This window comes from Peromyscus maniculatus, chromosome 11 (genome assembly GCF_049852395.1).
Source record: "Peromyscus maniculatus bairdii isolate BWxNUB_F1_BW_parent chromosome 11, HU_Pman_BW_mat_3.1, whole genome shotgun sequence".
NCBI lineage: Eukaryota > Metazoa > Chordata > Mammalia > Rodentia > Cricetidae > Peromyscus > Peromyscus maniculatus.
This window is the reverse complement of record NC_134862.1, coordinates 77,501-92,500: the sequence shown is the minus strand read 5'-3', so window position 1 is coordinate 92,500 and position 15,000 is coordinate 77,501. Positions and strand designations below refer to the sequence as shown.

Here is a 15,000-nt window from a genome sequence, read left to right as displayed (position 1 = left end):
TGGGGTCTCGGGTCTCAATGAGTTCTAGGGCAGCCAGGCCTGTTACACAGAGAAACCCTGTCAGCTAGGATGACACAGATAGACTCTGTCTCTTCTGTAACTCCAGGATTGTTTAACAAAAAAATAGTATGGGCTTGGGCCATGGACACACACATACCCACACACACACACACACACAACATGTGGTGTGGGGGTGGGGGTGGAGGACATGAGGAAAAAAAGGAGAATGTGTTAACATTTTATTTTTCTGAATTCCAAGGCTATGCCAAGAGATCCTGTTCCAAGTACATATAAAAAGATAGTAAACAAATAGACAGACAAACAAACAAACACATAACAAAATGAAAAAGAACTTTTTTTCTTTGGTTTGGTTTTGTTGTTGTTGTTTTTGGTTTGGTTTGGTTTGGTGTTTTTTTTTTTTTTTGGTGGGGGGGGGGGGGGAGAGACAGGGTTTCTCTGCGTAGCTTTGGAGCCTATCTGGGAATTCACTTTAGACCAGGCTGGAATCCTCCCTCTGCCTCCTGAGTGCCGAGATAAAAGACTGCCCTACCACCACCACCTGGCTCAGGCCTCTTTTATGTCCCTTCCCCCCCCCTTTTTTTTTGACACACTGTACATTTTATTTTGCTAAACTCCATTTGTTTGCATTCTATACACCTTTTCTTCATCAATATTAACATAAGTTGATTACACTTATTTAAATGGTTAAGGATTTCTCGTCTTATTATACTTAAAAAATTAGTATTCCTATAGAAACTCATCTGAGGCTGTTTTTCTTTTCTTTTCTTTTCTTTCTTTCTTTCTTTTTTCCTATTCTCATCTTCAGCATTTAATTTTCTAGAAAAATTTCCAGATTCAGGAGAATCCAGCTGGGGGCCGGCCCGCCAGAATAGCTATGATGTGGCCCAACACAAAATAGTAAACATACTTAAAACATTGTGTGATTAAATTTTTTTTTCATTCAATAACTATATTTATGATATTCATTAGTTACATTAAATGTACTTTGGGGGTGGGTGGGTGGGGTTTCGAGACAGGGTTTCTCTGTGTAGCTTTGGAGCCTATCTTGGAACTCGCTCTATAGAACAGGCTGGTCTCAAACTCACAGGGATTCGCCGGATAGAACTTCAATTCAATAATGTTTTAATATGATGTCTTCTTTCTTTGAGACAAGGTAGATGTAGCAGCAGTTTTTCTGATTCTTTTTCATTTTTAATTTCTTTATTTATTTATCTGTTATTTGATTAGGGATTTAAAAACAAACAAACAAACAAACAAACCCTACAGCTATTTGATATAAAAGACAGCCTACAGCACTAGATAGAGTCAACCTTACAAGGAGAGCCTTGAACAAAATGGCCAGAGCAGTGAAAGTACAGGGACCCAGTCATTATACCAGTGACCTCAGAGGTCACTGGAAAGGCACTACATGCGTACACACACACACACACACACACACACACACACACACACACACACACACACAATCTCTTTTTCACTTGACAGATGGGGACAAAATGCTTCCGGGTTGCCTGGTGTCCCCTCCCCCCACCTTTCACCAGGGTTTGCCGCTTGGATGGCTTGGAGCAAGTTAGACCCTCCCTCGGGGCTTAGGAAGAAAGTCTCAGTCTCTTGTCTCAACTGGTGCAATACCTAAACAAATCAGACACCTATCTGTCTCGCTGTACAAAATCGAACTCCAAAATTGACGCTGAAACAGTGAGCATGCAGGCAGCCCAGCAGGCGAAACACCCACACACAAATGAAATGATACAGTCAAAAACAAACAAACAGGAACAAAAGTTAAGCATGAGGCTGGAGAGAGGGGGGGAGGGAGAGGGAGAGGGAGAAGAAGAGGGGGGGAGGGAGGGAGAGGAGAGAGCTAAGGGCAGACTCAGTGTCAGTCACGGCACACACCCGGAGACTGGGGGTTCAGATCTCTGTGATAAGCCACTGCTTGTAATAACAGGTTTTTGTTTTTTATTTTTTAATTTTTTTTGAGACAGGGTTTCTCTGTGTAGCTTTGCGCCTTTCCTGGATCTCGCTCTATAGACCAGGCTGTCCTCGAACTCACAAAGATCCACCTGGCTCTGCCTCCCGAGTGCTGGGACTAAAGGCGTGCGCCACCACCGTCCGGGCTTTTTGTAATAACAGTTCTTCAAAAATGCACAGTAAGTGGCTGGAGAGGTGGCTCAGCAGTGAAGAGCACCTGGCTGCTTTCCCAGAGGTCTTTCTCGAGTTCAATTCCCAGCAAAAACACGGTGGCTCACCACCATCTATAGTTTTTAAAAATGTGTGTGTGTTGTATGTGTGCATGCATGCCTGGTGGGGGGGGGGGGGCACGGCGGAATCACAGTTCTAAACTTTTTGGTAAATGCTCTTAGCTTGCAAATTTTGGCAAATGCTCTTAGCTTGCAAGCATGGCCCATTACCTAATGAAAAGCTCCTGCAAACTATGGTAAAGTATGATTCTCTGTTCATTGCATCTATGTACCTGCCCTCAGGGTCCTGTCTCTGTCTTTCATGATCACTGAACTCTCTTAGAACTGGATTACAAAATGACAGGTCACTGCCCTCTGATTTGTTTGATTCTTTTATTTAAAAAAATAAAGATTTCATAACTGGATGTCAATCTGTAAAAGATCTGTCACCAAGCACAAAACTCAAGTCCAAGGGGGTCGACATAAATCCAGGGACACTAAACTTAATAGAAGAGCAAATAGGAAGTACTCTGGAACGCATCGGCACACCAGGAGCACAGACACCGAGCACAACAATTGATAAACGGGACCTCTTGAAACCGAGGAAGCTTTTGCAGGGCAAAAGACACGGTCAGTAAGACAAAAAGACAGCCTACAGAGTGGGAAAACACCTTCACCAACCTCACATCTGACAGAGGACTGATCTCCAAAGTATAAAAAAGAACTCAAAATACTGAACAATCCAATTTAAAAAAAAAAAATAAATAAGTAATGGGCTGAAGAGCTCTTCAGAGAATTCTCAAAAGAAGAATCACAAATGGCTGGAAGACATTGAAAGAAATGCTCAACATCCTTAGGTGGATCTCTGTGAGTTCGAGGCCAGCCTGGTCTACAGAGCTAGTCCAGGACAGGCTCCAAAGCTACAGAGAAACCCTGTCTCGAAAACCCCCCCCCAAAGAAAAATCAATCAAGAACTCAAAAAATAAAATAAAACTCCAGGAGCAACATTTTTCTCTCTGTCTCTTTTTAATTTCTTCTCCTGTTAACTTTTTAACATTTTAGTTTCATTTCAAAATGTGTTTATTTATGTGTCTCTGGGTGTGCCTCTCTGTGTGTGTGCATGCATGCCTGGGGCGGGGGTGGGGGGTGGGGGTGGGGTAGTCGTAGCTCTAAACTTTTCAGGTACACTGCACTTTTCTTGGCTATTGACCTCACCAACATGGAAGCATTCACGATGATGTCAGCCATCTTGGCGAAGGGACCTCACCAAGATGGAAGCTACCATGTGATATGCTAGGCAAGGTCCTTTTTGTTCTCTTTGTTTCCTAGCCTCTAGAGGGCCAGAACTGAAAACAGAAGGTCACTAAGCCCCTCTCTCTGCCTCCTGAATGCTGGGATGAAAGGCATTCACCACCACCACAGACACAGACACAGACACAGACACACACACACACACACACACACACACACACACACACACACACACAAAACCAAACAAAGAATATCCAGAGACCCTAAGGAGCTGAAAAGATGGAGTGAGATCAGCCTCACTCCCACCCACCAGCAGTTTTCCAGCTACTAAAAGAGTCTTGCAAACTGTGGCTAAATATGATTCTCTGCTCATTTTATGTGCCCTCGGTGTCCTGTCTTTTTCTTTCATGATGACAGAACTCAACTTAGGAACTTGTTATACTCCTGTATGCAGGCAGGCAGGCAGGCAGGCAGGCAGGCAGACAGACAGACAGACAGACAAAATTAAATAAATAGACATAAACACAAATATATCACTTGGGATCAAACAGACAACAGACAGTAGTGCTGGGGGACTGATTTATGAGGGGAAGGGTAAGCCCCGGGCTCCAGGCAACTTCATGCCATTCAGGCCTCTTTTCTTTTTGTCTTTTTTTAAAAAAACTCAGAGATCCAGCAAGTTGTTGGGGAGTTAGGTGGCTTGAGAGGGTTAGGGTTAGGCTGCTTTCCCAGAGATCTTTCTTGAGTCAATTCCCTGCAACTACACAGTGTCTCACAACCAAGTATATTTTTTAAAAAAAAAATAATTAAATAAATAAATACACAATGAGTCCAACATTCCTTACACAAGAGATGCAGTGGGATAATTTGTCAGGAGCACATATAGAGAGACACTCAGAAACCTAAAAATGACTGAATTCAAATTAACAACGAAGGTTTTCTCCAACTCCAACAAGAAGGTAATGCTTAACTGGAAGGCAACAGATATGCATATCTAAGTAGAGAAGTGGAGCTGTGGCCTCACCCTTGAGCCTTTCTTCCCTAAAGTTTCTGGCACAAGGTCAAGAGGTTACATGGTAACCTTGAACTTTTCTTGTCTTCTTTCTTTGAGACAAGGTAGTTGTAGCAGCAGTTTTTCTGATTCTTTTTCATTTTTAATTTCTTTATTTATTTATCTGTTATTTGATTAGGGATTTAAAAACAAACAAACAAACAAACAAACAACAAACAAACAAACCCTACAGCTATTTGATATAAAAGACAGCCTACAGCACTAGATAGAGAAACCTTATCTCAACCTTACAAGGAGAGCCTTGAACAAAATGGCCAGAGCAGTGAAAGTACAGGGACCCAGTCATTATACCAGTGACCTCAGAGGTCACTGGAAAGGCACTACATTCGTGTACACACACACACACACACACACACACACACACACACACACACACACACAAAATCTCTTTTTCACTTGACAGATGGGGACAAAATGCTTCCGGGTTGCCTGGTGTCCCCTCCCCCCCACCTTTCACCAGGGTTTGCCGCTTGGATGGCTTGGAGCAAGTTAGACCCTCCCTCAGGGCTTAGGAAGAAAGTCTCAGTCTCTTGTCTCAACTGGTGCAATACCTAAACAAATCATGACAATGAAATCAGACACCTATCTGTCTCGCTGTACAAAATCGAACTCCAAAATTGACGCTGAAACAGTGAGCATGCAGGCAGCCCAGCAGGCGAAACACCCACACACAAAAGAAATGATACAGTCAAAAACAAACAAACAGGAACAAAAGTTCAGCATGAGGCTGGAGAGAGAGGGGGGGAGGGAGAGGGAGAGGGAGAAGGAGAGGGGGCGAGGGAGGGAGAGAAGAAGGGAGGGAGAGGAGAGAGCTAAGGGCAGACTCAGTGTCAGTCACGGCACACACCCGGGGACTGGGGGTTCAGATCTCTGTGATAAGCCACTGCTTGTAATAACAGGTTTTTGTTTTTTAATTTTTAATTTTTTTTTTTTTTGAGACAGGGTTTCTCTGTGTAGCTTTGCGCCTTTCCTGGATCTTGCTCTATAGACCAGGCTGTCCTCGAACTCAGAAAGATCCACCTGGCTCTGCCTCCAGAGTGCTGGGACTAAAGGCGTGCGCCACCACCGTCCGGGCTTTTTGTAATAACAGTTCTTCAAAAATGCACAGTAAGTGGCTGGAGAGGTGGCTCAGCAGTGAAGAGAACCTGGCTGCTTTCCCAGAGGTCTTTCTCGAGTTCAATTCCCAGCAACAACACGGTGGCTCACCACCATCTATAGTTTTTAAAAAATGCACGATGAGTCCAACATTACACACACAAGAGACTCAGTGCCCAAATATATAAAGACATCCCCACCCCTGAGCGCCAGAGAAGTCTCCTTTGCTCTTTGACAACAACAACAACAACAACAACAACAACAACAACAACAACAACAACAACAAAACACACACACACACACACACACACACACACACACACACCCAGGATAATCAGGATGACACAGATAGACCCTGTCTCTCAAAAAAACAATAAAAAAGTTAAATTTAAATAAATAGACATAAACACAAATATAATTCACTTGGCATCAAACAAACAACAGCCAGCAGTGCTGGGCAAACTGATTTATGAGGGCTCCAGTAAACCCCAATGCCATTCAGGCCTCTTCCTTTTTTATCTCCCACCCTCCCCCACCCCACCCCCACACACCACCCTTTGGTTTTTCAACACAGGGTTTCTCTGTGGTTTCTTTGGAGCCTATCCTGGAACTCACTCTGTAGAGCAAGCTGACCTGGAAAGGACAGAGATCCACCTGCCTCTGCCTTTGGAGTGCCAAGATTAAGGGCTGCTGCACCACCACCACCACCACCACCACCACCACCACCACCAGGCTCAGGCAGGCAGGCAGGCCTCTTTCATATTTTACTTTTTTTTTTTTTTTTTAACTCGGAGATCCAAGTGCTGGGATTAAAGGCATGCCTCACCACACCAGGCTTCCTTTTATTTCTGTAACTCTGGGAATGTTTTCCTCTGTGCCTGTTTTTAATTTCTTATTTATTCCATTATTTTACTGTACATTTATTTTAATCTCAAAAATGTATTTATTTGTCTCTGGGTATGCCTACATGTGCACACAAAGTGAGTGAGTGAGAGTGTGTGTGTGTGTGTGTGTGTGTGTGTGTGTTGTATGTGTGCATGCATGCCTTGGGGGGGGGGGCTGAATCACAGTTCTAAACTTTTTGGTAAATGCTCTTAGCTTGCAAATTTTGGCAAATGCTCTTAGCTTGCAAGCATGGCCCATTACCTAATGAAAAGCTCCTGCAAACTATGGTAAAGTGTGATTCTCTGTTCATTGCATGTATGTACCTGCCCTCAGGGTCCTGTCTCTGTCTTTCATGATCACTGAACTCTCTTAGAACTGGATGACAAAATGCACATCTTACATGAAAATGACAGGTCACTGCCCTCTGATTTGTTTGATTCTTTTATTTAAAAAAGTAAAGATTTCATAACTGGATGTCAATCTGTAAAAGATCTGTCACCAAGCACAAAACTCAAGTCCAAGGGGGTCGACATAAATCCAGGGACACTAAACTTAATAGAAGAGCAAATAGGAAGTACTCTGGAACGCATCGGCACACCAGGAGCACAGACACCGAGCACAACAATTGATAAACGGGACCTCTTGAAACCGAGGAAGCTTTTGCAGGGCAAAAGACACGGTCAGTAAGACAAAAAGACAGCCTACAGAGTGGGAAAACACCTTCACCAACCTCACATCTGACAGAGGACTGATCTCCAAAGTATAAAAAAGAACTCAAAATACTGAACAATCCAATTTAAAAAAAAAAAATAAATAAGTAATGGGCTGAAGAGCTCTTCAGAGAATTCTCAAAAGAAGAATCACAAATGGCTGGAAGACATTGAAAGAAATGCTCAACATCCTTAGGTGGATCTCTGTGAGTTCGAGGCCAGCCTGGTCTACAGAGCTAGTCCAGGACAGGCTCCAAAGCTACAGAGAAACCCTGTCTCGAAAAACCCCCCAAAGAAAAATCAATCAAGAACTCAAAAAATAAAATAAAACTCCAGGAGCAACATTTTTCTCTCTGTCTCTTTTTAATTTCTTCTCCTGTTAACTTTTTAACATTTTAGTTTCATTTCAAAATGTGTTTATTTATGTGTCTCTGGGTGTGCCTCTCTGTGTGTGTGCATGCATGCCTGGGGCGGGGGTGGGGGGTGGGGGTGGGGTAGTCGTAGCTCTAAACTTTTCAGGTACACTGCACTTTTCTTAGCTATTGACCTCACCAACATGGAAGCATTCACGATGATGTCAGCCATCTTGGCGAAGGGACCTCACCAAGATGGATGGAAGCTACCATGTGACATGCTAGGCAAGGTCCTTTTTGTTCTCTTTGTTTCCTAGCCTCTAGAGGGCCAGAACTGAAAACAGAAGGTCACTAAGCCCCTCTCTCTGCCTCCTGAATGCTGGGATGAAAGGCATTCACCACCACCTCCCTGCAGGCAAGAAATGCGTATTTACAGACCGGGGAAAACAACAACACACAGACACAGACACAGACACAGACACACACACACACACACACACACACACACACACACACACACAAAACCAAACAAAGAATATCCAGAGACCCTAAGGAGCTGAAAAGATGGAGTGAGATCAGCCTCACTCCCACCCACCAGCAGTTTTCCAGCTACTAAAAGAGTCTTGCAAACTGTGGCTAAATATGATTCTCTGCTCATTTTATGTGCCCTCGGTGTCCTGTCTTTTTCTTTCATGATGACAGAACTCAACTTAGGAACTTATTATACTCCTGTATGCAGGCAGGCAGGTAGGCAGGCAGGCAGGCAGGCAGGCAGGCAGACAGACAGACAGACAGACAGACAGACAGACAAAATTAAATAAATAGACATAAACACAACAGACAATAGTGCTGGGGGACTGATTTATGAGGGGAAGGGTAAGCCCCGGGCTCCAGGCAACTTCATGCCATTCAGGCCTCTTTCTCTCTCTCTCTCTCTCTCTCTCTCTCTCTCTCTCTCTCTCTCTCTCTCTCTGTCTCTCTGTCTCTCTCTCTCTCTCTCTCTCTCTCTCTCTCTCTCTCTCTCTCTCTCTCTCTCTCTCTCTCTCTCTTTAAACTCAGAGATCCAGCAAGTTGTAGGTGGCTTGAGAGGGTTAGGGTTAGGCTGCTTTCCCAGAGATCTTTCTTGAGTCAATTCCCTGCAACTACACAGTGTCTCACAACCAAGTATATATTTTTTTTTTTCCATGCAATAGCCAACTTTATTCAGAGCATCAGACAATTTATACTCTGAGGGTTAAGAAAAATGAGTAAGGAGGCATACAATCACAAGGACAAGCTGCACATCCTGTCCTTGTGGCAAACACGTTTTCCCACAGAGGCATATAAACAAAAAACAAGGGCAGTTGTGATGAATGATGTAGAGAGAACTCACTCCTATCCGCCGCACCTGGGAAGACCATGGAAGCAACTCCAAGAATTACTCTGTGTTTTTGAAGAAAGTGAGGTTCCCAAGACTCTTGTCTTTTCTTCTTAGAGTTTTCTCACCTCACGCGACTCCCTTCTTGGACCGTGTTCCCACACAGCTGACCGCCCCCTCTTCTTGTTTGGCCCTTGGAAGTGAGGGTGCACATTTCCTCCACAGGACTGCATTCCACCGATCACGTGCATAACTGTCTTTCTGGGTTTGGGTTACCTCACTCAGGATGATTTTTTCTAGTTCCATCCATTTGCCTGCAAATTTCATGCTTTCATTGTTTTTCTCTGCTGAGTAGTACTCCATTGTGTATATGTACCACATTTTTTTCATCCATTCTTCCGTTGATGGGCATCTAGGTTGTTTCCAGGTTCTGGCTATTACAAATAGTGCTGCTATGAACATAGCTGAGCATGTATCTTTATGGTATGTATCAGCATTCTTTGGGTATATGCCCAAGAGTGGGATGGCTGGGTCTTGAGGTAGTTCGATTCCTAATTTTCTGAGAAACCGCCATACTGATTTCCACAGTGGTTGTACAAGTTTACATTCCCACCAACAGTGGAGGAGTGTTCCCTTTGCTCCACATCCTCTCCAACATTGGTTGTCATTGGTGTTTTTGATCTTAGCCATTCTAACAGGTGTAAGGTGGTATCTCAGAGTCGTTTTGATTTGCATTTCTCTGATGATTAAGGATGTTGAGCATTTCTTTAAATGTCTTTCAGCCATTTGTAGTTCTTGTTTTGTGAATTCTCTGTTTAGCTCTTTAGCCCATTTTTTAATTGGACTGTTCAGTGCTTTGATGTCTAGTTTCTTGAGTTCTTTATATATTGTGGAGATCAATCCTCTGTCAGATGTGGGGTTGGTGAAGATCTTTTCCCAATCTGTTGGGTGTCTTTTTGTCTTATTGACTGTGTCTTTTGCCCTGCAAAAGCTTCTCAGTTTTGAGAGGTCCCATTTATTAATGGTTGTGCTCAGGGTTTGTGCTGTCGGTGTTTTATTTAGGAAATGGTCTCCAGTGCCAATGCGTTCAAGAGTGCTTCCTATCTTCTTTTCTATTAAGTTTAGTGTAACTGGATTTATGTTTAGGTCTTTGATCCACTTGGACTTGAGTTTTGTGCATGGTGACAGATATGGATCTATTTGTAATCTTTTACATATTGACATCCAGTTATGCCAGCACCATTTGTTGAAGATACTTTCTTTGTTCCATTGTATGGTTTTGGCTCCTTTGTCAAAAACCAGGTGTTCATATGTGCATGGATTAATGTCAGGGTCTTCAATTCGATTCCATTGGTCCGTATGTCGGTTTTTATACCAGTACCAAGCTGTTTTTATTACTATAGCTCTATAGTAGAGTTTGAGGTCCGGGATGGTGATGCCTCCAAGGGTTGCTTTATCGTATAGGATTCTTTTAGCTATCCTGGGTCTTTTGTTTTTCCATATAAAGTTGAGTATTTTTCTTTCCAAGTCTGTGAAGAATTGTGTTGGGATTTTGATGGGGATTGCATTGAATCTGTAGATTGCTTTTGGTAAGATTGCCATTTTTACTATGTTAATCCTGCCTATCCATGAGCATGGGAGATCCTTCCATTTTCTGATATCTTCTTCAATTTCTTTCTTTAGAGATTTAAAGTTCTTATCAAAAAGGTCTTTCACTTGTTTAGTTAGTGTTATCCCAAGGTATTTTATATTATTTGTGGCTATTGTAAAGGGTGATGTTTCTCTGACTTCTTTCTCAGCCCTTTTATCATTTGTGTATAGGAGGGCTACTGATTTTTTTGAGTTGATCTTGTATCCTGCCACTTTACTGAAGGAGTTTATCAGCTGTAGAAGTTCCCTGGTAGAGTTTTTGGGGTCACTTATGTATACTATCATATCATCTGCAAATAGTGAAAGTTTGACTTCTTCCTTGCCAATTTGTATCCCTTTGATCTCCTTTTGTTGTCTTATTGCTCTAGCTAGAACTTCTAGTACTATATTGAATAAATATGGGGAGAGTGGACAGCCTTGTCTTGTTCCTGAATTTAGTGGTATCGCTTTGAGTTTCTCTCCATTTAATTTGATGTTTGCTGTTGGCTTGCTATAAATTGCTTTTATTATGTTTAGAAATGTTCCTTGTATTCCTATTCTTTCTTTTTTAAAAAAATAAAATAAAATAAATACACAATGAGTCCAACATTCCTTACACAAGAGATGCAGTGGGATAATTTGTCAGGAGCACAGATAGGGAGACACTCAGAAACCTAAAAATGACTGAATTCAAATTAACAAGGAAGGTTTTCTCCAACTCCAACAACAAGAAGGTAATGCTTAACTGGAAGGCAACAGATATGCATATCTAAGTAGAGAAGTGGAGCTGTGGCCTCACCCTTGAGCCTTTCTTCCCTAAAGTTTCTGGCACAAGGTCAAGAGGTTACATGGTAACCTTGAACTTTTCTTGCCTGTTGGTCTGTGCATCAATGCAGGGCGGCGGCGGTGACACACGCCTTTAATTCCAGCACGCCTTTAGGACAGCCTGGTCTACAGGACAGGCACCAAAATTACTCGGAGAAAACCTGTCTTGAAAAACAAAAGAAAACAAATTCTGTGTATCACACTCCTGCCTGATGCCCCCAGAGGATAGAAGTGGACATCAGGGCCCATGGGACATTTCTCACCAGTCATTTATCACTGCATGAGGGAGGAATGGGAGAAAACAGAAATCTGGAATAAAAGAGACGAGACGGGGGTTGTGGGGGGGCGGGGGGCGGGAAGAAAATGAAATGAAAACATGGCACTACACAACCTCTGGCACACAGTAAAATCAGTCCTATGAGTACCCTTACAGATCTAACTTCCCACCTTAAAAAAAAGGCCGAGAGCGGCCCAATTTTCTAGCTCACTGTGTGTGTCTGATGACTGGCTGAACTTTGGCAATCCCAAAGGAAGAGGGCTGTCTGTGAAGGCAGAGCAGGCCAAGTCATGAGAGAGAAGGTGAGGCTTTATATATATTTTTATATATATCGCCAGATGTTGGTGGGGCATCCCAGCACTGGGGGGGGGGGGACGACAGGATTTCTCTGTGTAGCCTTAGAGGCTGTCCTGGGTCTGTGTGTGTGTGTGTGTGTGTGTGTGTGTGTGTGTGTGTGTGTGTGTGTGTGTGAGAGAGAGAGAGAGAGAGAGAGAGAGAGAGAGAGAGAGAGAGAAAGAGAGAGATGAAGTTATGATCCAGACACTTGCTAGCAGAGTTCAAATTGTCTCACCAAGATGGAAGCAACCATGTGTAGCATCAAGGAAGATAAATCAGAATGACAGGAACAGTATCATATCATACCCTGTGTGCACACTGAGCTGTCTAATGTTCATAGTAGTATCTCTCTCTCTCTCTCTCTCTCTCTCTCTCTCTCTCTCTCTCTCTTTTTAAAATTAGACTAAAGATGATTTGTTTCATTTTTTTAAATCTCCAACTGATAACCACTGGCTATGGAAATGTTGTTTTTCTCTGCAACAGAGTCTCACTACTGAGTATATGAACCACACACACCTCTTTCCGTTTGGTTGTTTTACACAGGGCTTCCCCTGTGTAGTTTTGGCTCCTTTTCTGTAGCCCATAACCCCCACCCCCACCCGCACCCGGCAGGCTATCCCAAAGTTTAAACCTTCTGTTTTGATATTAATAACGATTAAGTTTTCCTAACAACAATTTCTGAAGGAAGATGGGGCCCCACCCACAACAAAAATTCTACCTGGTTTGGGTTGGGGATTTAGCTCAGTGGTAGAGCGCTCGCCTACCAAACACAAGTCCTCAGCTCCGCCCGGAAAATTAAAAAAATTAAAAATTAATTAATTAAAAATTCTACCTGGTTCATAATGATGCTATTGAGCCGTTTAGACTACAAACCGTCCAGTAATTCCAAGGAAGGTGTAATCCATCTTACACACAAAAAGCAAACAACAAAAACAAAATTAACGTAAAATAAAACAAAAAACAAAAAAGAACACAGCTGAAATTTGTGACTGTAAATGTTAGGATTCCAGCCACAGCTACGTGACCAACCACAAGCAAGGGGGCCTTAACATCATCTGTGCGCTGCGTAAGCCCACCCACACGCACATGTGCAGGGGAATCCTAGGAAAGAAAGAAAGGGGGGGGGACACGACACAGATATGATCATTCCTGGGGTGGGGGGAGACAAAACAAAAATAACCCCAACATTCTTTTTTTTTTTTATTCTAGTTTTACTTAAATTTTATTTTATGTATATGAGTATTTTGCCTGCATGTTTGCTCTGTGTGCTTGCCTAGTGCCATTGGAAGTCAGAAGAGGGCATCAGATTCCCTGGAACTGGAGTTACAGGTGGTTGTGAAGCCCATGTGGGTGCTGGAACTCAAACTTGAATCCTCTACAAAAGCAGTCAGTGCTTTTTTTTTTTTTTTTTTTTCTGGTTTTGGTTTTTGAAGAAAAGGTTCCTCTCTGTAATCCCTGGCTGTTTGGAACTTGCTCTGTAAACCAGGGTGACCTCAAACTCATAGAGATCTGCCTGCTTCTGCCTCCTGAGTGCTGGGATTAAAGGCATGCGCCACCAACAGCCAGATGTGATCAGTGCTTTTAACCACTAAGTCATGTCTCCAGATTCTGTCATTCGCCTTTACCACAGCCCTGGGAGGTATTATTGTTCCCATTCTACAGATGGAGGAAACTGAGGACAAGAGCTTAGAAGGTCACACCACTGTGGTGCACCTGTATGTGATCAGATTCCAAAAATGATTTCCTCAGATATGACAGGCTTGGAGGAATGCTCTGTCCCCCAAGCACAGAATTAACCATGTGCTAGGCTATGTGACCCTGTCTACATAGGAAGCATGGTTTCTTATGACCCTCTAGAAAACATCTGCTGAAGGGGGACCCAGCTCAAGGGGATTCCAGAAAGCCTCATGCTCTCTTTGTACAATAGTGAAAAGCCCCTGGGCATATTGAATGGCAGGAGGTGGGGTGGAGTTAAAAAGCACCAGAGGCCACACCCTCGCTGGGATGTTCATTAGCTCCTTCGTAGGCATTTTGTCCTGGGTTAGTTTTTCACAACTAGTGGATTGCACATAATTGACTAGCTTAGAAAAACACAAGAGCCGGGTGGCAGCGGCGGCGGCGGCGGCGGCGGCGGCGGCGGCAGCAGCGCCGCGTGCCTTTAATCCCAGCACTCGGGAGGCAGAGGCAGACGGATCTCTGAGTTCGAGGGCAGCCTGGTCTACAAAGCGAGATCCAGGAAAGTCGCAAAACTACACAGAGAAACCCTGTCTCAAAAAACAAAAAACAAACGAAAGAAAGAAAGAAAGAAAAACACAAATTATTCCCTTTAAAGCTCTTCAAATTAAAAGAGGGATAGAACTCAAATCAAGGTGTTGGCAGGACTGTGTGCCTTCCCCATGGTCTATGACCTGACTGGCTTCTACAGTCAGCTGCATGCCTCTGCTTCTGGCTTTTGTCCATGTCTCTGAGATGGCCTCATGTAGCCCAGGCTGGCCTCATTCAATATGTGGTTAAGTATAACTTTGAACTCCTGATCCTCCTGCCTCTACCTCTGGAGTACTGGGATGACTGCATGGGCACCACAATGCCTCATGTGTGTGGTGCCTCATACACCCTGGGCAAGTGCTCTACCAACGGAACTCTGGCCCCACTCTGTCTCCTTCTCCCTCCCTCTGTTTCCACACCCCTCCTCTGCTGTCTCTCTTGTCTTCTACCACGTCCACTTCTAGGGACCCTTGTGATCCCACAGGACCAACTTAATGACTCCAGTTTACATTCTGATCTTGATGTCCTCCGTATCATTCCATCTGCAGATTCCATTGGCCACCCCAACATTCTTTTGGAAGGTTTCTCAGGTGTCTTGTCTGGAGATGCCAGCTCGATATTTGGCCAAGCTCACAAAATGATCATCGTTGTTTTGTCTTGATGTAAAAGTTGGGAAAGAAGCATACCTGACATACTTGTTTCAATGGAGGTTAACGCCAGATGATGGGAGAAAAAAAAAAAAAA

The 15,000-nt window shown here is 43.5% G+C and overlaps 3 long non-coding RNA genes across 5 annotated transcripts in view; 1 reads left to right on the top strand and 2 right to left on the bottom strand.

Moving 5' to 3' along the window:
- Positions 1-6,344, bottom strand: part of LOC143267885 (uncharacterized) — a 6,766-nt gene extending 422 nt beyond the window's left edge. The window contains exons 1-2 of the long non-coding RNA XR_013043533.1: positions 5,076-6,344; positions 1-1,653 (exon numbers count right to left, since the gene is read on the bottom strand). The exon at positions 1-1,653 is cut by the window's left edge and continues 422 nt beyond it. This is a non-coding gene — a long non-coding RNA (uncharacterized LOC143267885). The remainder of the gene's footprint in view (positions 1,654-5,075) is intronic.
- Positions 1-15,000, bottom strand: part of LOC121826183 (uncharacterized) — a 195,285-nt gene that overhangs the window by 120,492 nt on the left and 59,793 nt on the right. The window lies entirely within an intron of this gene.
- LOC143267889 (uncharacterized) lies at positions 1,497-7,502 on the top strand. Its single transcript, XR_013043537.1, has 2 exons — positions 1,497-2,565; positions 6,918-7,502. It is a non-coding gene; the product is annotated as an uncharacterized LOC143267889 (long non-coding RNA).